We start from the raw sequence: 11,786 nt of genomic DNA on the forward strand, positions 1-11,786 counted from the left end.
TGGTATAGCACTGAATGGATCTAACAGCAAGACGAGTCTTTATGCTATCTACTGAAAGACGTGGTCTTGATAAATATCTATTTCTTAATCAATTTACGTTAGCATTGAGCATACGATATTGAGTATCTACTACTTTGACTTACCAAAGGTGCAGGTTTTTCGTCACGCAACAATCCAGGTATAATGGGTAGTGGTGATCATTATCTAGCGGTGCTAGGATTGCTATTATGTTGAATCGTGCGCGAGGTGAGTCTCGTTTGATAATGTCCTCAAGAGGAGCTTGAACAAGGTTTTATTATTCGGAAACTGGCCAGTTGGAGTTTTATTACTCTATGAATAATAAATAAACGTTTCTTGCTGAGTCCACTCTTGGAATTAACAAGATGTTAATTAATTAAGTCCAGAGCAGACTTTAATTAATTAATAGACAATTATATCTTAAGCGCGGGAAATAAATCAAATACAATAAAAGGAAACACGGATTACTTGTAATTTCGGATTTGGATGGGGAGTTCAATATTACTTCTGTAGTGGCTGCTCGTAATATTCCAATATAAGCTTATATTAAATTGTGGGTTCAATTTAATTAGTAAAAAGCCAATTGGGGGAGCCCATATCCAAAACCTTCCATAGATCCCTGACTGGGCTCAATATGAACTATTATAAATAGGAGAATAAAGGAGACAGAAAGATGACAATTTTTAGTGTGAAAATTTCGTCCCCCTCTATTTTGAGAGGAGCTCGAAAATTCTCTCTCCTCCTCCGTGAGAAAGTTCTGTCTTCTTTATTCAAGTCCTAGTGTTTGATAAGATCAGCCCACCCTGATATCGAGATACAGTTCGGGACACCAGTCAGAAGATCCGTGGTCTAGTATTGAAGATCATCGTGGAGAAGGCGCGAGCAATCGACGATTCTTTGGAGAATCAGATCGGTAACTCTAAACCGTAGTTTTCATGTTTAGGATTTATATTCTTTAAGCATGAATTATTTGCGTTCTAGCATGCAATTCTATGTTAACATGTGAATAGATTAATCTCATAATCGGTCAAATAGATCCTACGTCTGATTTATTTGTTTTGTACAAGTCTTCCGCTGTGCACGGGGCTCCAAACCCCAACACTATTTGTTATTCTTCATTGTCTAATATTCATACTTCATAATCCATTTGTCCACACTTTCGCGAAGGAAACTAAAGCCACACTGGTGTTGATGACGACACTAACTGCTCCGACACACCGCTATGTAATTATTTGTCACTTTCTCAACTTGATACGCCACTGGTCGGTCGACTTCCCAACTCCACTGGAAATTGGACCCGTCATTATATTGACCTTGACCTAATCTGTGTGAAATCTTATTTATTTTCTACTCTGCATTAGTATTAATTTGCCAATGTAATAGATTATGAGTACATGGTTCTATAATTGTTTTTCTAAATAATAAAAAGGGAATTTGCTTCAACAAAAATGATATTGAGAAGCCAAAAACAATGTGTCACGCCCACATTTTCTAAGGATAGAAAACACGGTTGATCGCGACTAGGGGAGGGTTAAAGAAGCGGAAAAGAAAGGGGAAAACAACACAGCTCAACCATAGCCCGAAACAAATGGGAATAGCTCGAATAAAATCAGAGTATCTCAACAATCAACAACTCAACATAAACAATATTTAGCGGAAGCATTTCGAGAGTAGAATAATGCTATGTATGAAGACACAACATATTCTAGACATTTGATAGACATTCTTCACTTTTATGCTCAACACCCACCGCACTCGTCACCGCTCAACCTGCACATTTTTAAAAAGAAATGCAGGGCTGAGTACTTGATGCACTCAGTGGACTCATGCCGAAAACATTTTCAATAAAAAAGTATTTATCATGCCACCATTGAGTGACCTTGGGGTTTTAACTTTAGAAATCGCCCAAGACACTAAAATCATTTCCATCGTAAAACTCGTGACTGCAGTCATTTTCCCATAGATGTCTACCATATCTGATCCATTGATGACAAAGAATGTGGCCACATTCCAAGTCATTAGACCGGCCGACCCAAAAGACGGCTCACGATCTCCATAGGTGTACACTAGCCTGAATAGGGACTCACTCCCTAGACAGACCCGAATTCGATTATCCATTGATGGCAAAAGCCACATCAGATAGGTTCTATAGAATAAAACAAAACACGGCATGACAAATATTCATATCATTTTCACATAAATATACTTAGGGCATTGCCCTTATTTAAAAAGAAAGCCCACCTCAAATTCTTAATCCGAAATTATTTCCTTTCCCTTGATATCACGTCTCGCTTGCAAGGAATCACCTTTAGCATTTAAATAACACATAAATCAACACAATGAATCAAGTAAATAAATAAGATGCATGCACCTAATTAACATCGTTTATCTCATTCCTCGGTTTTCGATTACTCGGCGGCCGCCTAAAGTTCCTCCGTTGGCTCCTCGTATTTCCCTCCACGATGTCGGAATAAATTCCCAAAATTTATTTAAGCATATAATTAAATTATCATAACTATTCTCCTTCGCGATTATACCAATTAATATACTCTGAATTAAAAACAGTAATCCAATAAAAGGAATAAACAACCTAAATATTCCAATACTTAACATATACATACGTATATAACTATATGTTTACTATATGAATCAATCATTAAAATAATATTGAAGAGGAACTAGTTAAATTTAAAATATGGAACTAAAGGGCACACCTCCTGTTACAAAAATTACACGTATACTCCCCTCTACTTCCACTTTAATTTACACCTCAACTACTAAAGTATGAATTCATTAAAGTATAAAACAAAAGAATGAATGAAAAACCATCCACCCAAAACCATCGACTTCTCTCTCTACTCTAATTCGCCTTCTCTCACAACATGGAAGAAAACAAGATCCCCAAATTTTCGTCGCCTCTTCCGATTCGCTCCATGCCGCCGGCCACTGCTCGTCGGGAGGGAACGGTGCTGTTGTCACCGTGCCTGGAAGACGCTGCTGTCGCCGCCGGGAAGAGCTGATGCTGGCCGCGTCCACGCCGTCGCTCAGTGCCATCGCCGTCTGCAGTCGCCACTGGTCTGCTCTCTCTTCGAACAGTCCCGAAACGACACCGCGCAGCCCAGAAACCAACCTGAACTACCCCGCAAGTAAATTTATTACGTTGATTTCGTGAAATTAAAGCTCGATTCTTTGATTCGGTTTTGTTTTGGTTTTCCAATTAGAGATTTATTTCAGATTTCATGAGATGCACAAGATTGGAATAGGAAAAGGGGTGGAAGAAGTGTATACCTTTGTTGCAAAGAGTTGCAGGAAAACAATTTGGGGGACTCTCGGCTCTCTTACTCGAACTATTTCTTCTCAACTGTGATTTCAAGAATTTATGTTATGGAATCAAAATATGGAGGTTCCTATTCTGTGATTGAACAGAAATTACCTTGGTTGGAAGGGGAAGAAAACTGCAGGAACGGTAGGTTGCTGAGATTGTGGGAGGAAAAGTATAAATAGATTTAACAAAGAGTATTTGGTTGGAGATTTTTAAGGAAAGAAGGAGATATGGAGACAACCGTATAGTAATGGGATTGTGAGATATTTATTTGACTTAAATTTGACTGCATGAAGAATATGACAATTATTTAATATTTCGGCTTCTTAAAAAAAATAAATTCCATAGGCTCTCAAAATAAAATGAAATGATAGTTGGCTAAAAAAAATTCGACAGTAATCCAAAAACAACTCTAAAGGAATAGGGAAAAGTCGGGCATTACAATCTACCCATCTTAACAAAAATTTCATCCTGAAATTTGCAAAAATATAACTAAACGTTTCTTAGTACTCTCCATCTTATCTTCAAATTCGCAAGCGTATTTCTCGCAACCACAATGTTTCTATTGGTTTGGGGGTGGAGCTGGGTCTCCTCTTGGGTCAGCTTGAATTGCTTGAAGTTGTGGGCGTGGTCCTTGGTCGTTTTGCCTTGCACCCACTCCAACATTCTTACTTGGGCAATCTCTAGAGAAATGGCCATTTCCACCACAGTTGTAGCATCCATCAAACTTGAGTCTACACTCTCCACGGTGGTTCCTATAGCATATAGTGCATGGAGGAATCCTAGGTCGGAAATTACCCCTCTGATTGGGAGCAATCTGGATATGTTGTTGCCTTTTATTTTCATATGGACCCTGATCTCCATCCCATTTCCTCTTGTCTCGAGAGTTATGTTGTTGATGTGGTGTTGGTGGTGTAGGATTCGCTACCGTCTCATCCTTAGGTAGGGCCTCTTCCACATCTAAAGCGCAACTCAAAATCTCGGAGTATGTAACTCCTCTCCGGCTGGCCACGGCTACCCTTATTTCGTGTTTAAGGCCAGAACGAAATTTTTCAGCCATTTTCTCATCTGTGTCTACTAACTCGGGCGCATATCGGGTCATTTCACAAAGAGCACGGTCGTACTCCGTCACCGTCATGCTTCCTTGTTTTAGGGTGTGAAACTCAACTATCATTGCCCGTCTGTAGCTCATGGGAATGTACTTGTTGTACACCTCCTCCTTGAATTCATTCCATGTCAGCGCCTCACGGCGTGCGGGGTTCATTGTCCTTCGCTTAGTATCCCACCAAAAATCGGCTGGCCCAGTTAATTGAAAAGTCAGACAAGCGAGACGTTCTCTATCTGTGCACTCCATAAAATCGAATATACGCTCGAGGGCGCGTATCCAGGCCTCTACCTTTGGTGGCTCTCCCAGTCCATCAAACTGTGGGGGGTTTTTGCTTCAAAAAGGTCTTGATGTATCCTTTTTCTTGAGGTGGACGTGGGGGTGGTGGTGGAGGTGGATGCCCAATTGACCACTCGGACTGTCCATCTTCATTACGCCTTGGTTGTCTATTACGTCTTGGCGGCATTCTGATCCAACACACATAAGTTATCTCAATTGCTAATACTATCTGTCATGAAACCTAGTGTTGATGGTCCTTGTTTCTACCTTACCACTATGAAGTGCAGCGTTTGAATCATCCCACATTATTAAACATGCAAAAACACATAACATCTCAACACCATACCATTCATACTTCATGTAACACCCCAAAATTTTTGCGACTTTTATTTTAATATGTCGATTGGAAATTTCATTTATGAAATTTAATTGTTGCTACTTGATTGAGTTGACTATGTGGAATAAATTGTCATGAGTGATTTGGAATGAAGTGTTATTTATATTATCCAATGTGGGGAATCAATTTAAATAAAATCATTCATCTTGTTCTAGCAAAAAAAAGGTAGCTATTGTCGGCCCCTCCAATTAATGGGAATTTTATTCTTTCTTGGATTTAATTAATTGTTTTGGGATATTCATCCAAATTAAATCCAATTAAATCTTGCCACATTTTATTCCCTCGCCCCAATTGAATTAAGAGTTGAATTATTTCCTTGTGGCTAATTAAGCCAATTTTCGGCCCCCTATTTGTAGAGGAGAATATATTTGTTTCCTATTTTATGGAATTCCTTTTATTCAATATCAAATTAATACCTAAGCCAAATTAATTGGGGATGTGAATATTTTCCTTCTATTGTGTCTCCATCCCACACGTTTTTGGCTTAACTTCCTTGTGGAAAACTTATTTAATTGTTGCCTATTTTGTGGGAGTCTTTTCCTATAAAGAAATTACCAAATTTAAATCATATTCTATTTAATTGAGGATTTAAATAATTTCCTTCTGCACACCATCAAGATTTTCGCCCCTCCCTCATCATTTCCTACTTGGAGATTTAATTTATTTTGTTCCCCAGTTTATGGAATATTCATCGTTTTATTTCCTAAATTGTGAATCTATTTCTCTCTAAGTAAATACCAAATAAATTCCTTATTGAATTTCTAGCCATAATTTTCGAAATACTTGCCTTCCTTTTAATTGTGGGATTTTATTTATTGGCCTCTATTTTATTCCTCTACAATTAATTAATTAATTAATTAATGGGATTAAACCTAGGACTATATAATCACCTAAACTAAACCCTAGCCCCCATCTCCCTCATAAATTTCGTGCCTCTCCTCTCCATCTCCATATTCTCTCCAAAAATCCTACATTCATCCTTGTTCTTGCATCCGTTGGAGTTTATTTTCAAGAGTATCCGACGAATCGCCTCCATTATTGTTTCTACCGTTCGTTTTCTTGATTCAAGAAGGTACAACTAAGTTTTTCTTCTCATCTCCTTCATTGAAACTTTAATCTTGAATCCTACATGCATATAGAGGGTGTAGGATTGATAGATCGCAAAATTAATCAGTGGGAAAGTGTGATTGCATGAGAACTTTGATAGTTATGCGTTTTTTATTAATTTATGTGAAGTTTGATTTGAATCGTTGGTGAATGATGTGGGTTTATATGCAAACATGATTATGAGGAACTTTAAGCATGATTGTGTGTTATAAGCATGAAAAATTGGTATTTGTTTGATTGAAGAAGAAACCCTAAATTCGAGATTATGAGCCTGAAATCTGTGACGTTCGAACAGTGGCTTCTGATGTGTGATTGACCTATCAAACGATCGAATGTTGATATGAACTTTTTACTGCGTGAATTTCAAGGTTTTTTCTGTGTCTCGTGTGAATTTCAGCCCATGTGGTCGAAAAAATGAATTTTTAATAAATTTTTGAAATTGACTGCGCAATTCTGCCAGAAACTTGTGTTCTCGCCATGAAAGTTTCGTATTCTGTTTGACCGACCAAATGACCCCCGTTTAATGCGATTCTTGAACTATATGAATATTTGAAATGTTTTCTGTGTTGTGTAAAAGTTTCAGCCTTTTTGGGCATTGGATGAATTTATGGCGAATTTTTCAAATGAACTGCGCACTGCCAGAAATTTTATGTTCCGACCAGAGAGTTTAATTATTGATTTGACTGACTAAACGACGTCATTTCAGTGTGAAAATTTTTCTAGATGAACTTGAATGTGTCTTCTGTGTTTTGACAAAAATTTAGCTTCATATGAGGTCGGGTGAATTTTAGTGATTTTTACAACACGGTCGCGCAGTTCTGCCAGTTTTCTGCCTTGATAAAATGACACTTATTTTCAAGTTTAAAAGTATTATATGATGTATGTATGTCCAAGGAACGTGCCTAATGAGGTGATCACGTGCGATAAGTTGAAATGTATTACGGTGTGTTTTTCCGTCTTTGTGACGAACGTTGGGTTGGGTAAATTGAGAAAAACGATGAGAGAGAAACGATAGGAAATGCATAGTAATATGATTTTGTGGAAGGCTGACTTGTGTTGTCGTTGACAAGGGTGATTGTGTATTTGTGAACTCGAGGAACGAGAGTTGCCATAAGTTGGATTGTGAATTGTTAAGCGAACGAGGTGGGCTTTCTTTTCAAATCTCTTTATTTTTCCGAAAATACTATGTGGCGTTATAAGGGTGGTTTAACTTGTTATGTCATACCATGGTTTGTTTTGATTGAGATTGTGTGCCTGATGCCTAGTTCGTCTGAGTTTACTCCGTTAGGCTATATGGTTGTGTTGTGAAACGAATTTGGGTCTGAGTAGGGCCGCAAATCCTATCTGGCTGTGTACACTGGTGGGATCGTGAGCCGTCCTTGCTAGTCGGCCGGTCTCTTGGGCGAATAGTGTGGCCACACTTTCGTCGCACATGGAATGATGATTGTGATTGATGGATTGTTGAGAAAGTGGGGAGATTATTAGACTGGCCAGTCTATGAAATGTTTTTGTGTTCTCGATGATATTTCTTTAGTACGTATAAAACTCGAGATCACTGGTATGGATGACATAACTGTATAAATGTTTTCGGCATGAGCCCATTGAGTACAACAGGTACTCAGCCCTGCATATTATTTTTCTTATGTGCAGGTTGAGCGGGATGTTGCGGTGGATGTTGAGTTGGACTAAGAACTTAGGATGCGTTGTGTCGTCATACATAGGCGTTATCCTTGACTCTCTTTAAACCTTATTTCCCCTGCTATATTTTGAAACTATGTCTCAAGACTTAAATCTTTTTCGTACTGTGTTTGAGCATGTTTGGTCGTGTTAGGTTTTAAACGAGTGTTTACTTTGTTATCTGAAAATAGTATTCCCGTGAATTAAACTAAATGTTTCTTTCCTTTAGAAGTTAATTGGTTTTTAATTTTAAAAGGTCATTTCTCTCCGCTGCTTCCTTCAAAAGTCTTTATCATAAGTCTTTTCTAATTAATAGAAAAATTTTAATCTTAAACTTCTTTAAACTAAAATGTTTTTCTCCCTTTAAGTTAATTAAGTTTTCATTTTAAACTGTTATCCATGCAGGTCGGTCACTATCGCCGCGTTTGTAGTACCCCTAGTATGGGCGGTCGTGACATTTCAAGATAACCAAGTATAACACACAACATTTTCACACCCCATAGCAAAACACTTTCGCACTTCACATTTACATTCATAAAATTTTGAAACAAAAGTTTTCTTCAAACTCTTTCACACTTTCCTCAAAAATTTCCACATCTCACTTTTAAAGTAAAAGTTTTGACTCAAAACTAAAACGTACTTTCGCATCAACTTTGATCATACGTATAAAACACTCCATAGAATAACGCATTATACTTTGCACCTCATAACATAAATAACATCACACTTCCATAGCTCAATTTCCCAAACGAAAAAGTTAAAAACTATTTTTCTCGAAACTCAAAAAATTTAACAATTCATAAACACAATATTTTCCATTGATCAATTTTTTCATAAAAGACAAGTCATCCCATTGCAAGACATACATCTTTTTATCACCATTGATTTTCATCTTCTCGCAAAACACATAAACAAATATTTTTTTATAACCATAGCTCATCTATCCCATTGTAAAACATACTTTGTTTTCATAACCATTGTAAAAACATGTTTTGTTTTCATGGCCATAGCTTCTCATCTCCTTTCCTGAAAACTCTCTCATAATTTTTTTTTCATAAAAATATATTACCTCTTTCTTGGTTGAGCGTGGCGAAGCGGGATGTTGAGCCTTCAATACACAATTATTATTTTATCTTCTTTTATTTTATTTTAGTTATTATTTTAGTCTAGCGAAACAAGTCTAGACTAAGACTGAAAAAGACTCTCGGGTCCAGAGCAGAAAGAAAAATGGCTCTGATACCACTTTGTCATGCCCGCATTTTCTAAGGATAGAAAACACGGTTGATCGCGACTAGGGGGGTTAAAGAAGCGGGAAAGAAAGTGGAAAACAACACAGCTCAACCATAGCCCGAAACAAATGGGAATAGCTCGAATAAAATCAGAGTATCTAAACAATCAACAACTCAAAAGAAACAATATTTAGCGGAAGCATTTCGAGAGTATAATAATGCTATGTATGAAGACACAACATATTCTAGACATTTGATAGACATTCTTCACTTTTATGCTCAACACCCACCGCGCTCGTCACCGCTCAACCTGCACTTTTTAAAAAGAAATGCAGGGCTGAGTACTTGATGCACTCAGTGGACTCATGCCGAAAACGTTTCATAAAAAAGTATTTATCATGCCACCATTGAGTGACCTTGGGGTTTTAACTTTAGAAATCACCCAAGACACTAAAATCATTTCCATCGTAAAAACTCGTGACTGCAGTCATTTTTCCATAGATGTCTACCATATCTGATCCATTGATGACAAGGAATGTGGCCACATTCCAAGTCACTAGACTGGCCGACCCAAAAGACGGCTCACGATCTCCATAGGTGTACACTAGCCTGAATAGGGACTCGCTCCCTAGACAGACCCGAATTCGATTATCCATTGATGGCAAAAGCCACATCAGATAGGTTCCATAGAATAAAACAAAACACGGCATGACAAATATTCGTATCATTTCACATAAAAATATACTTAGGGCATTGCCCTTATTTAAAAGAAAGCCTCACCTCAAATTCTTAATCCGAAATTATTTCCTTTCCCTTGATATCACGTCTCACTTGCAAGGAATCACCTTTAGCATTTAAATAATACATAAATCAACACAATGAATCAAGTAAATAAATAAGATGCATGCACCTAATTAACATCGTTTATCTCGTTCCTCGGTTTTCGATTACTCGGCGGCCGCCTAAAGTTCCTCCGTTGACTCCTCGTATTTCCCTCCACGATGTCGGAATAAATTCCCAAAATTTATTTAAGCATATAAGTAAATTATCATAACTATTCTCCTTCGCAATTATACCAATTAATATACTCCGAATTAAAAACAGTAATCCAATAAAAGGAATAAACAACCTAAATATTCCAATACTTAACATATACATACGTATATAACTATATGTTTACTATATGAATCAATCATTAAAATAATATTGAAGAGGAACTAGTTAAATTTAAAATATGGAACTAAAGGGCACACCTCCTGTTACAAAAATTACACGTATACTCCCCTCTACTTCCACTTTAATTTACACCTCAACTACTAAAGTATGAATTCATTAAAGTATAAAACAAAAGAATGAATGAAAAACCATCCACCCAAAACCATCGACTTCTCTCTCTATTCTAATTCGCCTTCTCTCACAAAATGGAAGAAAACAAGATCCCCAAATTTTCGTCGCCTCTTCCGATTCGCTCCATGCCGCCGGCCACTGCTCGTCGGGAGGGGAACGGTGCTGTTGTCACCGTGCCTGGAAGACGCTGCTGTCGCCGCCGGGAAGAGCTGATGCTGGCCGCGTCCACGCCGTCGCTCAGTGCCATCGCCGTCTGCAGTCGCCACGGGTCTGCTCGCTCTTCGAACAGCCCCGAAACGACACCGCGCAGCCCAGAAAACCAACCTGAACTACCCCGCAAGTAAATTTATTACGTTGATTTCGTGAAATTAAAGCTCGATTCTTTAGATTCGGTTTTGTTTTGGTTTTCCAATTAGAGATTTATTTCAGATTTCATGAGATGCACAAGAATGGAATAGGAAAGGGGTGGAAGAAGTGTATACCTTTGTTGCAAAGAGTTGCAGGAAAACAATTTGGGGGACTCTCGGCTCTCTTACTCGAACTATTTCTTCTCAACTGTGATTTCAAGAATTTATGTTATGGAATCAAAATATGGAGGTTCCTATTCTGTGATTGAACAGAAATTACCTTGGTTGGAAGGGGAAGAAAACTGCAGGAACGGTAGGTTGCTGAGATTGTGGGAGGAAAAGTATAAATAGATTTAACAAAGAGTATTTGGTTGGAGATTTTTAAGGAAAGAAGGAGATATGGAGACAACCGTATAGTAATGGGATTGTGAGATATTTATTTGACTTAAATTTGACTACACGAAGAATATGACAATTATTTAATATTTCGGCTTCTTAAAAAAATAAATTCCATAGGCTCTCAAAATAAAACGAAACGATAGTTGGCTAAAAAAAATTCGACAGTAATCAAAAAACAACTCTAAAGGAATAGGGAAAAGTCGGGCATTACACAATGTCATTGTTAGATATATTGTTATAAATGGTAATTTGTTGTTTTATTTGTTTTTTTTATTTTGTTATATTTGTGTGGGTTCTCCACTAAGGTAAATTGTCGTCATCACAAAAGAACACAAAGACACCAATTATGACTTGTGAAGAGACAAAGATTTCGTCCTTCCACGAATTTTGCACTTTATAATGATTTAACTAATTGCTTTTGCAATTTGTAACCTTCTCCAAGTTTGTGAAAGAAGATTGTGGATAGAGGGTTCATTTAATACTCCATAAGCTTGCCTAGTAAAATTAATATTAATATATAAAATCAAATATTTGAAGATAGTTAAAATAGAATTAATTT

At 37.4% G+C, this 11,786-nt stretch overlaps 2 long non-coding RNA genes across 2 annotated transcripts; one reads left to right on the top strand and one right to left on the bottom strand.

Moving 5' to 3' along the window:
• Positions 1-2,685: 2,685 nt before the first annotated feature.
• LOC121781955 lies at positions 2,686-3,621 on the bottom strand. The gene is made up of 3 exons (XR_006046217.1): positions 3,452-3,621; positions 3,307-3,379; positions 2,686-3,148 (listed from the first exon to the last, which is right to left on the bottom strand). It is a non-coding gene; the product is annotated as an uncharacterized LOC121781955 (long non-coding RNA).
• Positions 3,042-3,604, top strand: LOC121781963. The gene is made up of 2 exons (XR_006046224.1): positions 3,042-3,164; positions 3,253-3,604. It is a non-coding gene; the product is annotated as an uncharacterized LOC121781963 (long non-coding RNA).
• Positions 3,622-11,786: the final 8,165 nt, after the last annotated feature.

The sequence above is a fragment of the Salvia splendens genome, chromosome 20, assembly GCF_004379255.2.
Source record: "Salvia splendens isolate huo1 chromosome 20, SspV2, whole genome shotgun sequence".
Classification (NCBI taxonomy): Eukaryota; Viridiplantae; Streptophyta; class Magnoliopsida; order Lamiales; family Lamiaceae; genus Salvia; species Salvia splendens.